The sequence below is a fragment of the Triticum dicoccoides genome, chromosome 1B (assembly GCF_002162155.2).
Source record: "Triticum dicoccoides isolate Atlit2015 ecotype Zavitan chromosome 1B, WEW_v2.0, whole genome shotgun sequence".
Lineage (NCBI taxonomy): Eukaryota > Viridiplantae > Streptophyta > Magnoliopsida > Poales > Poaceae > Triticum > Triticum dicoccoides.
The window spans coordinates 616,762,820-616,778,622 of NC_041381.1; positions in this window are offsets into that span (position 1 = coordinate 616,762,820).

The following is a 15,803-nucleotide window of genomic DNA, read 5'->3' on the forward strand; positions in this document are numbered from 1 at the left end:
GACGGCGGCGGGCGCGGCAAACAGCGGCGGCGGCTGCGACTGTGGGCGGCAGGGCGGGACGGGGTGGTGGCGGCGGGGCGGCGAGGTATTTAAAGGGGAGGGGGCCGGGGTCGGCTTGGGGAAGGGGGCACCAAGGCAGCGGCGGACTCCCGGACTCCGGCGGAGTCCAGTGCGGGCACGGGACGGAGAGGCGGCGCGGGTGGGCCGGCTGGGCCTTCGGCCCGGTCGGTTCGAACAGTTTTTTTTTTAAATTACGCCGAAACTTAAATAAATCCTAGAAAATAAAATAAAATTCTAAAAATGCCAAAACAAATTTTCGCCGTATAAATAAAATATTTAGAACGAGATGAACATTTTATTGGCCCTAAAATACAATTTTGAAAAACGTGCAATTTTCCTAAATTCAAATAAAATAGCGATAAACTCCAAAATAAAATCTTATTTGATTTTAATATTAAATCCTCAATATTTCTTTATTTTGGGAAAGTCATTTTATTCCCTCTCTCTATATTTTTTAATAGAAATAACGGAAGATAAAATAATAAAAATCAAATGCCTATTTTCAAAATTTGAGAAAACCCAAATATGAAAATAACGAAATCCCCAACTCTCTCCGTGGGTCCTTGAGTTGCGTAAAATTTCTAGGATCAAGCCAAAATGCAAATAAAATATGATATGCAAGGATGATCTATTTTATAACATTCCAATTTGAAAATTTGGGATGTTACAAACCTACCCCCCTTAAAATGAATCTCGCCCTCGAGATTCGGGTTGGCTAGAAAATAGGTGAGGGTGGTCCTTCAGTAGACCTTCCTCTCGCTCCCAGGTGGCTTCATCTTCAGTATGGTGGCTCCACTGAACTTTGCAAAACTTCAAAACCTTGCTGCGTGTGACTCGGCTGGCATACTCGAGAATCTTGACTGGTTTCTCCTCGTAGACAAATCACTATCCAACTGAATCACTTCTAGCGGCACTGTATCCCTCAGTGGAATATCAGCCATCTCTGTGTGGCACTTCTTCAACTGGAAAACATGGAACACATCGTGAACTCCTGACAATCCTTCAGGCAATTCCCACTTGTAAGCAACTTCTCCCATACGCTCCAAAACTTTGTATGGTCCCACAAAACATGGTGCTAACTTTCCCTTAACTCCAAAACAATTAACTCCTCGTAGTGGGGATACTCGAAGGTAAACTCTGTCTCCAACTTCGTAAACTGTCTCCTTGCATTTAGAATCTGCATAGCTTTTCTGCCTAGACTGGGCTACCTTGAGCGTATCGCGAATCAACTTCACCTTCCGTTCAGACTCCTTAATCAAATCTAGTCCAAACAACTGGCGGTCTCCAACTTCGTCCCATAACAACGGTGTCCTGCACCTCCTTCCGTACAGAGCTTCGAAAGGGGAAATCTTCAAACTGGATTGATAACTGTTGTTGTAAGAGAACTCCGCATATGGTAAATTGTCATCCCAACTAGATACATAATCTAGCGCATAAGCTCTCAGCATGTCCTCCAAAATCTGATTGACTCTCTCGGTCTGTCCATTTGTCTACGGATGAAAGGCTGTACTGAACTCTAGCCTGGTACCCAAGGTTTCGTGCAACTGATTCCAGAACTTTGAGGTAAACTGGGTTCCTCTATCTGATACAACGCTCCTCAGAACTCCATGCAAACATACGATCATGGTCATGTATATCTTTGCCAACTTAGCACCGGTGTAAGTGGTCTTCACAGGGATGAAATGAGATACCTTCGTCAAATGATCGACTACGACCCATATTGATTCAAAACTTGTACATGTCCTGGGAAATCCTGTGATAAAATCCATGGCTAGCTTATCCCACTTCCATTCGGGTATTGGCAATCGCTGTAGCAATCCTACTGGCTTCTGATGTTCTGCCTTTACTCTCTGACATACATCACAAACTGCTACATACTCCGCAATATCCTTCTTCATTCCGGTCCACCAGAAAGTGTCCTTCAAATCCAGATACATCTTGGTGTTTCCTGGGTGAATCGAATACGGCGAATCATGGGCCTCTTGCAGAATCAACTTCCTGATCTCCAGGTATTTAGGCACATAAATGCGGCCCTCAAACCATAAGGTATCGTGCTCATCCTCACAAAAACCTTTAGTTTTTCCTTTGCTCATTTTCTCCTTTATCGCGGCAATCTCCCTGTCAGTCTTCTGAGCTTCTCTGATCTTATCCATCAAGGTAGACTGAATCTCCAATGTTGCTACATAGCCTCTCGGAACTATTTCCAAACATAGCTCGCGAATATTTTCGGCTAACTCCTTCGGTAACTCTCCGGTCATGAGCGTGTTGACATGGCTCTTGCGGCTCAACGCGTCGGCTACTACGTTAGCCTTTCCTGGGTGATAATGCAATCTCATATCATAATCCTTGATGGGCTCCAACCATCTCCTTTTCCTGAGATTCAACTCCTTCTGCGTGAAGATGTACTTCAAACTCTTGTGATCCGTGTACACCTCACAATGATTTCCGATGAGAAAATGTCTCCAAGTCTTCAATGTGTGCACTACGGCTGCTAACTCCAAATCATGTGTAGCATAATTCAACTCATGGGGCTTAAGCCGTCGTGAGGCATACGAAACAACTTTTCCCTCCTGCATAAGCACTGCTCCAAGTCCTCGACGTGAAGCATCGCAATACACCTCACAATCCTTGCATTGATCTGGCAGAATCAACACGGGTGACGTAACCAAACGTTTGTTCAACTCCTGGAAACTAGCCTCACATTCATCAGTCCATTTGAACTTGGTGTGCTTCTTCAACAACTCCATCATGGGCTTCGTAATCTTCGAGAAATTCTCAATGAACCTCCGATAGTATCCCGTGAGTCCAAGAAAACTCCGGATCTCTCCAACTGTCGTTGGGGCTACCCAATTTGTCAAAGTGACAACTTTGGTGGGGTCTATTGCTATTCCTTCTCCGGGTATAACATGTCCGAGGAATCCAACTTCCTTCAACCAAAACTCACATTTGCTGAACTTGGCGTATAACTGATGTTCTTCGAGCTTTCCAAGTACCAAACGCAAATGCTCCTTATGCTCTTCTTCATTCTTCGAGTAAACCAAAATATCGTCAATGAACACCACGACGAATTTATCCAGAAACCCCATAAACACTTTGTTCATCATGTTCATGAAATAGGTAGGTGCGTTAGTCAGACCAAATGACATAACGGTATACTCATACAGCCCGTACCTGGTGGTAAAAGCCGTCTTAGGTATATCCTGCTCTCGAATCTTCAACTGGTGATATCCTGATCGCAGATCGATCTTGGAAAATACCTTAGCTCCTTGCAATTGGTCAAACAAGTCATTGATCATCGGCAGCCGGTACTTATACTTGATTGTCACTTCATTCAGTCCTCGACAATCCACAACCATCCTCAATGATCCATCCTTCTTCTCCACTAAAAGTACTGGCGATCCCCAAGGTGAAGAACTTGGGCGAATATAACCTTTATCTAGTAGCTCCTTAATCTGCTTCTTAATTTCCTCCAAATCCTATGCGGGCATCCTGTACGGTCTCTTAGATATTGGCCTTGTGCGTGGCATAATCTCAATCAAAAACTCAATGTCTCTATCCGGTGGCATGCCTGGCAACTCTTCCGGAAATACATCGGGGAAATCCTTCACCACTGGTACTTCCTCCTGTACAACTCCTGATAAGGAATTTACTTGTGTCCTTTTTGGTTCATGCCGTGATACATACTTGATCCTTCTTCCTTCTGTGGTGGTAAGCAAAACCGACTTACTGGCGCAATCGATGTTTCCTCCATACATCGATGGCCAATCCATACCCAGAATCACATCCAAACATTGCGATTCCAAAATGATTAAATCCGAGGGGAAAACATGCCGACCTATGCTCAAAGGCACTTGAAAACATCCTTGACTAGCCATAACTCCGCTCCTGGTGAGCTTACTAACATAGGTGTTCTAAGAACTTTGGTGGGCAGTTTATACTTATCCACAAATTCCCTTGATATGTATGAATGTGATGCACCAGTATCAAAAAGAACGATTGCAGTAAATGCCTTAACCAAAAACTTACCTATTACTGCATCTGGCTGGGCTTCAACCTCCTCCACGTTAACATGGTTCACCTGTCCCCTGTTGAAAGGATCCAGCTTCTTCCCAGAGCTTCCATTGCCATTTCCATTCTTAGCTTCAGGACATTCATTGGCATAATGTCCAGTCTTCTGACACTTATAGCAAGTGACTTGGCTCAGATCCCTCTTGGCTGGGGTTGATGGGTTGGTACAGTTCTGTCTATTGCTTCCTCCATTCCTATTACCATTCTTGGGGCCACTATGGTTGTGCGAACTCCCTCCTCCATGGGTATGCTGAAAAGGTCCTCCCGAGTTCGGGGTAAAATGAGGCTTCTGCTGAGCTCCAGAATTGTACTTCCCGTGTCCATACTTCCTCTTGCGGTTGTCAATCTGCTGCTGCTTCCCTTTAATCATGAGAGCTCTATATACCAACTCCTGGTAGTTGTTGAAAGTTCCTATCATCAACTCCATGCTCAGCTCATCATTCAGTCCTTCGAGAAACTTCTCCTGCTTGGCTGTATCCATAGCAATGTCATCTGGGGCATAACGTGCTAGCTTACTAAAGTCATCCACATACTAGCCAACTGTACATCCTCCTTGGTGCAAGTTGCGAAACTCACGCTTCTTCATGGCCATAGCTCCTGCTGAAACATGGGCAGTACGTAAAGCCTGCTGAAACTGGTCCCATGTGACAGTGTCGATAGGATAAGTGGCTGTGAAATTCTCACACCATGATGCTGCGGGTCCATCTAGCTGATGTGCAGCAAAATGCACCTTCTCCGCATCTGTGCATCCTGCAATGGTCAACTCCCTTCCCGTCTTGCGGAGCCAATCATCTGCAACTATCATCTCGGTGCTACTGGAGAACACCGGCGGATTCATCCTCAAGAAACGGGCTAAATGATCAACAGGTGGTGGTGGTGGGTTATTGTTGTTGTTGTTCCCCTGATTCTGATTCTGGACTAGAATCTGCATCAATGCATTCTGCTGCTGGATCAACTGAGTGAGCTCCGGTGGGAAAGCAAATCCATTGTCACGTCTCGGAGGCATCTGAGGGTTTAGAAAAGATGAGAGTATAGAATAGAATGAGGTCTAGAGAGAAAACACTACCCATATGCACATGAGACAAAAGCAAAGAATATCACTTCAACCAATTCAAACAAGGGCATACCACAGTCTAACTATTGTTACAAAAGTGCTCGGACTATACTATATACATGGGGGAATACTACTCCTGTTATGGTGGTCGACTCAAAAAATTGATCGGTCGAAGACTCCATGATATTTGCTCCAGCTTCATCAACAAAGTCATCATCGCTATCGTCCGGGTCTGAGTCGGTGTCGTCGATGATGGTGTAGTTCTCCGGGCAAGTGCAATCATCGTCTTCTCCTCTAGTCGTGGGAAATCCCATGAATACTTTTAGCTTCTTCTTTAGATCATCATTCTTCTCCACAAATGTTGTCATTTCCTCCTCATATCCATTGCGTGTAGACTTGAGTTCTTCTTCCAGCTCCATGATCTTGGTCAATGCCTTCTTCAGATCTATCATGCCTGCGCACATTTGGTTCTCCTGGCAACAAATGTGCTGGTTTAACTCCTGTATGAAAGCTGCAATTGATCTATCCTTCCTGGTACTGATCATCTCCCATTGCTCATCTCGGCTCCCACAAATCTGGTAAATAGTATCCTTGAGATCTTTTTGGTAAACTTCTCCAATGCATCCAATGGTGATGTGGGCCGCCATGCTCTTTCATAGACTCCAGGTTGGTGCATCGAAGGAAAACTCTATGTGTTTAGTGACGTGCATGAACGTTCTTCCTGGTACTTGAACTTGAATCATCCAGCGCTCCTCTTCGGGTAAAGTGGCGATGTAGGTCCCGGTGAAACTAGGTACTCCGATGTTCAGGTTCTTAGTGACTTCCTTCAAGTGGCGTCCAAAGGGTGTATCTTCATCCAGTTGCGTGAACTTGTTCCTTGCATCCGCCATCCTAAAAGAGTAGAAAAGATGAGGAGTCGGAAAATGAGAAGAGAGTAGTGATCTAGGGCTTTAGCTTAGTGGTCGTGTCCTACAGTCAGCGTGTGCTCTGATACCATCTTGTAGCGACCAGACCTCAAACAGTCTGATCTCTATGCATCAGTGTCATCCCTGCATCGGTAATGCTGACACGCACAGTACTTGAAGGATTTATAACAGAGTAGCAATCACACACTTATTACATCGAATGTCTCAAAAGAGAACTTATTACAATAAATATGGCTTAAGGCCATCTAATGACGGTAACAGCAGAAGGCTTGGGAGATAAGTGAGTCCATCAACTCCAACGGCATCACTGAGTATAAGACCACGACCTAAGGCACCTTACTCGTTGTCTGAAAAGTCTGCAACATGAACGTTGCATCCCGAAAATGGGTCAGCACATGGAATATGCAGGCAATATAACACATAGAGAGAAATGAACAGAATAATGCTATCACTACATGCATATATGGATGGTGGAAAGCTCTATGGTTACAGTTTTGCAAAAATCCAATTTTCCCCAACAACAAAGGAATAAATTTTATTTAACTATCATGGTGGTTGTTAAACATTGATAATGTTCACCCAACTCAATCCCAATTAAGCATCATCATTAAACCCAACAAATTAAATTAAAGTAACATGATGCGATTCACATGATAATCCAGGTACTAGATACTCAAAACGTCCATAACCGGGGACACGGCTAACCATGATTAGTTTATACACTCTGCAGAGGTTTGTGCACTTTTTGCCACAAGACTCGATCTCCTCCATTGGAATTCTCGCACTACAAGATGTTTGAGAAACGGATGACCGAGACATAGTCTTTCAGAAGCATTTACACCTTACGATGGGTAGACAGTTACACCTACCTTCCCCTACATCTGATAGTCTACCACTGTAAGAGTTCACACGACTTAATCAACTATGCTAGAGCCCATAGTAGCTTGCGGCTGCACATGGAAGTTTCTAGCATGAATAATCTAATGATCCCTTTGAGCTTGGGTGGCGGTCCATATATAAACAAAAATAGGCAATCACTGGGATCCCAAGGTGCCTCAATCCACCCAGATGTGTATTAAAGTTGCCACCTTAAATAAACCATTAATTAACCATCTCACATCTGTCATGGATTCACTCACCCAATCTACGTCTATGAGCATAGCATAGCAATATAAGCAAACATAGAAGTAATTCCCAAAGGTTTGATAATAAAACAAGCAATAGGTACTACCTCATCTACTTCCCAAAACCCACATATTAATAAGATCCTAATCATGCAATTGTTTGAGGATTGATCTAATGCAATAAAACTGGGTAGTAAGGAGGTATGATTAAAGTGTTACTTGCCTTGCTGATGATCCATGAAACCTAGAGATTCGAAGTAGCAAGCGGCGCACTCTGGGTACTCTATCGCAAACAAAAAAGCATACAATAAGCACTCATCTAATGCACGGGTAAAACTAAAATAAGAGATCTAACCAGAAAGTTCAACTTAAGAACTCCGGTTTGCAAAAAGAATCAAATCAAACGAAGCAACGAAAATCAAACGGCGAAAGAAACAAGCTTCGTTTACTAATCTGGACCTAAGTCAAATTTTACAGTAGCAAAAACTTGTTTGAGTTGGTTAAACGGAAAGAGAGTTTCGAGACGAAACTCTAGGCGCTTGAATTGCCTGATTCAGATAAACGAGCGAAAAGTTATACTAGAACGAAAATTGGATCAGAAATCGCGATCGGAAATAATCGCGGAAAATCCGAGAAAAAGAAAAATGGACGAACAGGCTAACGAACGAACGTTCGCTGTCTGCGGCTAAACGACAAAAACCGTTCGTTAAAACAAACGTAAGGACGAACATCCGCAAAAATAACTAAACCGAGAAAAACCGACGAACCGATCTAAAAAAACGGATCTAGGGTTTTAAAAAATGAACGGTTTTATAGAAAAAACCAGCAGCGGCATCGGCGGCTACCTCGTCGGGTCCGGCGGGGCTCGGGGCTCCGGCGGGGCTCGGGGCTCCGGCAGGGCTGGGTGGCGTCGGCGGCGGCGGTGGAGGGCGGCGCGCGAGCGGGCGGCGACGATGAAGGGTGTCGGCGGCGACGTGCGCGGCAAACAGCAGCGGCGCGGCAAGCGGCGGTGGCAGCAGCTGCTGCTGCGGCTGCAGGCGGCGGGGCGGGACAGGGTGGTGGCGGCGGGGTATTTAAAGGGGAGGGGGACGGGGTCGTCTTGGGGAAGGGGGCACCGGGGCGGCGGTGGACTCCCGGACTCCGGCGGAGTCCGGTGCAGGCACAGGACGGGGAGGCTGCGCAGCTAGGCCGGCTGGGCCTTCGGTTCGGTCGGTCCGAACAGTTTGTTTTTTAAAAATCGGCCGAAACTTAAATAAATCCTAGAAAATAAAATAAAATTCTAAAAATGCCAAAACAATTTTTCACCGTATAAATAAAATATTTAGAATGAGATGAACATTTTCTTGGCCCTGAAATGCAATTTTGAAAAACGTGCAATTTTCCTAAATTCAAATAAAATAGCGATAAACTCCAAAATAAAATCTTATTTGATTTTAATATTAAATCCTCAGTATTTCTTTTTTTGGGAAAGTCATTTTATTCCCTCTCTCTATATTTTTTAATAGAAATAACTGAAGATAAAATAATAAAAATCAAATTATCTACTTTCAAAATTTGAGAAAACCCAAATATGAAAATAACGAAATCCCCAACTCTCTCCGTGGGTCCTTGAGTTGCGTGAAATTTCTAGGATCAAGACAAAACGCAAATAAAATATGATATGCAAGGATGATTTATTGTATAAGATTCCAAATTGAAAATTTGGGATGTTACGGAAGTCCTAGGCAATTTGTCTATTGGTCTACAACAAAAAGAATAAACGCAAAAGCACGTTTCTGTGAATTACCAACATTATTTTCGTGAGCGCAAAGTTTCTTTTTTTCAGCAGAATCAAATTAACAATCACCATAGGTTATCCTATAGGTTCTACTTGGCACAAACAGTAATCAAAACATAAAAACACATCTAAACAGAAGGTAGATGAAAAATTTATTACTAAATAGAAGCAAAAACAAAAAAAAAACAAAAAAAAAATTGGGTTTCCTCCCAACTAGCGCTATCGTTTAACGCCCCTAGCTAGGCATAAAAGCGAGGATAGATATAAGTAGTGCCATCTTTGGCATCTAATTCATAAGTAGCTCGCATGATAGATTCATAAGGTAATTTGACTTTCTTTCTTGGAAAGTGCTCAATGCCTTTCCTTAATGGAAATTGGAATCTAATATTCCCTTCCTTCATATCAATAATCGCACCAATCATTCTAAGGAAAGGTATACCAAGAATAATAGGACATGAAAGATTGCAATCTATATCAAGAACGATAAAATCTACGGGCACCAATTTCCTACTTGCAATAATGAGAACATCATTTATCCTTCCCATTGGCTTTTTAATGGTGGAATCCACAAGGTGCAAATTTAAAGAGCAATCATCAAGATCATGGAAACCTAGAATATCACATAAAGTTTTCGGAATTGTGGAAACAATAGCACCCAAATCACATGAAGCATATCACTCATGATCTTCAATTTTAATAGTTATAGTAGGTTCCCACTCCTCTTTAAGTTTTCTAGGTATAGAAACTTCCAAATTAAGTTTTTCATCATAAGATTGCATCAAGGCATCAACAATATGTTTGGTAAAGGCTTTATTTTGACTATAAGCATGAGGAGAATTCAACATGGATTGCAACAAGGAAATACAACCTTCTAAAGAACAATTATCATAATTAAATTCCATGAAATCCAAGATATTGGGTTCAATGCTATTTAAAGTCTTGACCTCCCAAATCCCACTTTTACCAAATTTAGCATCAAGATCTAAGAACTCCGAATCATTGTGACGCCTTTTAACTAAAGTTGACTCATCTCGAGTCCCATCATTATTAAGATTCATATTGCAAAACAAAGATTTAATAGGGGACACATCAATAACTTTTATATCTTCATCATTATTTTCATGGAAACTAGAAGAACACACTTTTACAAAGCAATCTTTCTTAGCACGCAATCTAGCGGTTCTTTCTTTGCACTCATCAATGGCAATTCTCATAGTTCGAGAGACTCATTGATATCATGCTTAGGAGGAGTAGATCTAAGTTTCAAAGAATCAACATCAAGCGAAAGTCTATCAACGTTCCTAGCCAAATCATCAACTTTAAGAAATTTTTGTTCAAGCATGGCATTAAAATTCTTTTGAGAGATCATAAATTCTTTCACGCTATTCTCAAGATCAGAGGGTATCTTATTAAAAATTACCATAAGAATTATTGTAGGAATTTCCATAATTATTAGAGGAATTACTAGGGAACGGTCTAGGATTAAAGTTTCCTCTATAAGCATTGTTACCAAAATTATTCCTACCAACAAAATTCACATCCATAGGTTCATTATTATTCTCAATGAAAGTAGACAAAGGCATATCATTGGGATCAATAGGAGCACTCTTAGTAGCAAACAATTTCATAAGTTCATCCATCTTTCCACTCAAAACATTAATTTCTTCTATAGCATGCACATTTTTACTAGTAGATCTTTCAGTGTGCCATTGAGAATAATTAGCCATAATATTATCAAGGAGTTTAGTAGTTTCTCCTAAGGTGATTTCCATAAATGTGCCTCCCGCGGCCGAATCTAAAAGATTTCTAGAAGCAAAATTCAATCCGGCATAAAAAAATTTGTATGATCATCCATAAATTCAAACCATGAGTAGGGCAACTGCAAATCATCAATCTCATTCTTTCCCAAGATTGGGCAACATGCTCATGATCAAGTTGTTTAAAATTGATAATATCGTTCCTAATAGAGATGATCTTAGCGGGAGGAAAATACTTTGAGATAAAAGCATCTTTGCACTTATTCCTTGAATCAATACATTCTTTGGCAAAAACGAGAACCAAACTTTAGCGCGATCTCTAAGTGAAAACGGAAATAACTTCAATTTAAAAATATCATTATCCATATCTTTCTTCTTTTGCATCTCACACAAATAAACAAAGTTGTTTAGATGGGTAGCGGCATCTTCACTAGGAAGGCCGGAGTATTGATCTTTCATAACAAGATTCAGCAAAGCAGCATTGATTTCACAAGACTCAACATCATTAAGAGGAGCAATCGGAGTACTAAGGAAATAATTATTATTGGTATTGGAAAAGTCACACAATTTGGTATTATCTTGCGCCATCGCGACAAGCAATCCAACACACAAGCAAGCAAAAAGGCAAGCGAAAGAGCGAGGAGATTGGGAAAGAGAGGGCGAATAAAACGGCAAGGGTGAAGTGGGGGAGAGGAAAACGAGAGGCAAATGGCAAATAATGTAAGTGTGAGGGAGAAGAGTTTGTCATGGGTACTTGTTATGTCTTGACTTGAGCGAAGACCTCCCCGGCAACGGCGCCAGAAATCCTTCTTGCTACATCTTGAGCTTGTGTTGGTTTTCCTTGAAGAGGAACGGGTGATGCAGCAATAGTAGCGTAAGTATTTCCCTCAGTTTTTGAGAACCAAGGTATCAATCCAGTAGGAGGCTCCTCAAAAGTCCGATGCACCTACACAATCAAACAAGAACTCGCAACCAACGCAATAAAGGGGTTGTCAATCCCTTCAAGGCCACCTGCAAAAGTAAGATCTGATAGAGATAATATGATAAGATAAATATATTTTTGGTATTTTATGAAATAGATTGGAAAAGTAAAGATGCAAATTAAAGTAGATTGAAAGCTTATATGATAAGAGATAGACCCGGGGGGCATAGGTTTCACGAGTGGCTTCCCTCAAGATAGCATAAGTATTACGGTGGGTGAACAAATTACTGTCGAGGAATTGATAGAAAAGCGAATAATTATGAGATTATCTAGGCATGATCATGTATATAGGCATCACGTCCATGAAAAGTAGACGGATTCATGCCTGCATCTACTACTATTACTCCACACATCGACCGCTATCCAGCATGCATCTAGAGTATTAAGTTCATAAAGAACGGAGTAACACTTTAAGAAAGATGACGTGATGTAGAGGTATAAACTCATGCACTATGATATAAACCCCATCTTTTTATCCTCGATGGCAACAATACATACGTGCCTTGCTGCCCCTGCTGTCACTGGGAAAGGACACCGCAAGATTGAACCCAAAGCTAAGCACTTCTCCCATTGCAAGAAAGATCAATCTAGTAGGCCAAACCAAATTGATAATTCGAAGAGACTTGGAAAGATAACTTAATCACACATAAAAGAATTCAGAGGAGATTCAAATATTTCTCATAGATAAACTTGACCATAAACTCACAATTCATCAGATCTCGACAAAGACACCGCAAAAACAGTTACATCGAATAGATCTCCAAGAAGATCGAGGAGAACATGGTATTGAGATCCAAAGAGAGAGAAGAAGCCATCTAGCTAATAACTATGGACCCGAAGGTCTGTGGTAAACTACTCACAACTCATCGGAGAGGCCTTGGAGATGATGTAGAGGCCCTCCGTGATTGATTCCCCCTCCGGTGGAGCGTCGGCGAAGGCTCCAAGATGGGATCTCGCGGATATAGAGGTTTACGGCAGTGGAAATAGTTTTTCGTGGTCGCCTCTATTGTTTTCATGGTACATGGGTATATATAGGAGGAAGAAGTAGGTCGGTGGACGCCCGAGGAGCCCACGAGGGTGGGGAGCGTGCCCAGCCCTAGGGGGCGCGCCGGGCACCCTCGTGGTTGCCTCCCTTGTTTCTTGACTTCCACTCCAAGTCCTCTGGATCACGTTTGTTCCAAAAATCACGTTACCGAAGGTTTCATTCCGTTTGGACTCCGTTTGATATTCCTTTTCTTCGAAACACTGAAATAGGCAAAAAAACAGCAATACGGGTTGGGCCTCCGGTTAGTATGTTAGTCCCAAAAATGATATAAATGTGTAAAGTAAAGCCCATAAACATCCAAAACGGGTAATATAATAGCATGGAATAATAAAAAATTATAGATACGTTGGAGACGTATCAATGATCGGGTGTGATAAGCTCTACATTCACATACAACGGGTGCAAGCCAGTTTTGCGCACGCAGAAATACTCGGGATAAACTTGACGGTCCTAGCATATGCAGATATGGCATCGGAACACTGAGACCGAAAGGTCGAGCGTGAATCATTTAGTAGATATGATCAACATAGTGATGTTCACCATTGAAAGCTACTCCATTTCACGTGATGATCGGCCATGGTTTAGTTGATTTGGATCACGTGATCACTTAGATGATTAGAGGGATGTCTATCTAAGTGGGAGTTCTTAAGTAATATGATTAATTGAACTTTAATTTATCATGAACTTAGTCCTGATAGTATTTTGCAAATTATGTTGTAGATCAATAGCTCGCGTTATAACTTCCATATGTTTTTTATATGTTCCTAGAGAAAACTAAGTTGAAAGATGTTAGTAGCAAAGATGCGGACTAGGACCGTGATATGAGGTGTATCATCATTGCTGCACAGAATAAATTATGACCTTGATGCACCGCTAGGCGACAGACCTATTGCAGAAGAAGATGCAGACGTTATGAATGTTTGGCTAGCTAAATATGATGACTACTTGATAGTTTTGTGCACCATACTTTACGGCTTAGAACCGGGACTTCAAAAACGTTTTTGAAACATCATGGAGCATGTGAGATGTTCCAAGAGATGAAATTGGTATTTTAGACTCATGCCCGTGTCAAGAGGTATGAGACCTCTGACAAGTACTTTGACTAAAAGATGGAGGAGAATTGCTCAACTAGTGAGAATGTGCTCAGAATGTCTGGGTACTACAATCACTTGAATCAAGTGGAAGTTAATCTTCCAGATAAGATAGTGATTGACAGAGTTCTCTAGTCATCATCACCAAGTCACTGGAACTTCGTGATGAACTATAGTATGCAAGGGATGAAGAAAACAATTCCCAAGCTCTTCGTGATGCTAAAATTGATGAAGGTAGAAATCAATAAAGAGCATCAAGTGTTGATGATTGACAAGACCACTAGTTTCAAGAAAAGGGCAAAGGGAAAGAAAGGGAACTTCAAGTAGAATGTCAAGCAAGTTGTCACTCCCGTGAAGAAGCCCAAAGCTGGACCAAAGCCTGAAACTGAGTGATTCTACTGCAAAGGAAAAGATCACTGGAAGCGGAAATGCCCTGAATATTTTGTGGATAAGAAGGATGGCAAAGTGAACAAAGGTATATTTGATATACATGCTATTGATGTGTACCTTACTAGTGCTCATAGTAACACCTGGGTATTTGATACTTGTTCGGTTGCTAAGATTAGTAACTCAAAACAGGAGTTGCGGAATAGATAGAGACTAGTTAGGGTGAAGTGATGATGTATGTTGGAAGTGCTTTCAAGATTGATATGATCATCATCGCACACCCCCTATACTTTTGGGATTAGTGTTAAACCTAAATAAATGTTATTTGGCGTTTGTGTTGAGCATGAATATGATTTGATCATATTTATTGCAATACGGTTATTCATTTAAAGTCAAAGAATAATTGTTGTTCTGTTTATATGAATAAAACCTTCAATGGTCATACACCCAATGAAAATAGTTTGTTGGAACTCGATCGTATTGATACACATATTCATAATATTGATGCCAAAAGATGCAAAGTTGATAATGATAGTGCAAATTATTTGTGGCACTACCGTTTGGGTCATATCGGTGTAAAGTGCATGAAGAAACTCCATAAAGATGGACTTTTGGAATCACTTGGTTATAAATCCTTTGATGCTTGCGAACCGTGCCTTTTGGGCATGATGACTAAAACTTCGTTCTCCGGAACAATGGAACGAGCTACTAACTTATTGGAAATAATACATATCGATGTATGCGGTCCAATGAGTGTTGATGCTTGTGGCGGGTATCGTTATGTTCTGACATTCACAGATGATTTGAGCAGATATGAGTATATCTACTTAATGAAGCACAAGTCTGAAACATTTGAAAAGTTCAAAGAATTTAAGAGTGAAGTGGAGAATCATCGTAAGAAGAAAATAAAGTTACTACGATCTGATCGTGGAGGAGAATATTTGAGTTATGAGTTTGGCCTTCATTTAAAACAATGTGGAATAGTTTCACAGCTCGCGCCACCTGGAACACCACAGCCTAATGGTGTGTTCGAACGTCGTACCCGCACTTTATTGGATATGGTGCGATCTATGATGTCTCTTACTGATTTACCAATATCGTTTTGGGGTTATGCATTATAGATAGTTGCATTCACTTTAAATAGGGCACCATCAAAATCCATTGAGACGACGCCTTATGAACTGTGGTTTGGCAAGAAACCAAAGTTGTCTTTCTTAAAGTTTGGGGCTGTGATGCTTATGCGAAAAAGCTTCAACCTGATAAGCTCGAACCCAAATTGGAGAAGTGCGTCTTCATAGAATACCCAAAGCAAACTGTTGGGTACACCTTCTATCACAGATCTGAAGGCAAGATATTCGTTTCTAAGATGGATCCTTTCTAGAGAAGGAGTTTCTCTCGAAAGAAGTAAGTGGGAGGAAAGTAGAGCTTGATAAGGTAATTGTACCTTCTCCCGAATTGGAAAGTAGTTCATCACATAAATTAGTTCTAGTGATCCTTACACCAATTAGTGAGGAAGCTAATGGTGGCGATCA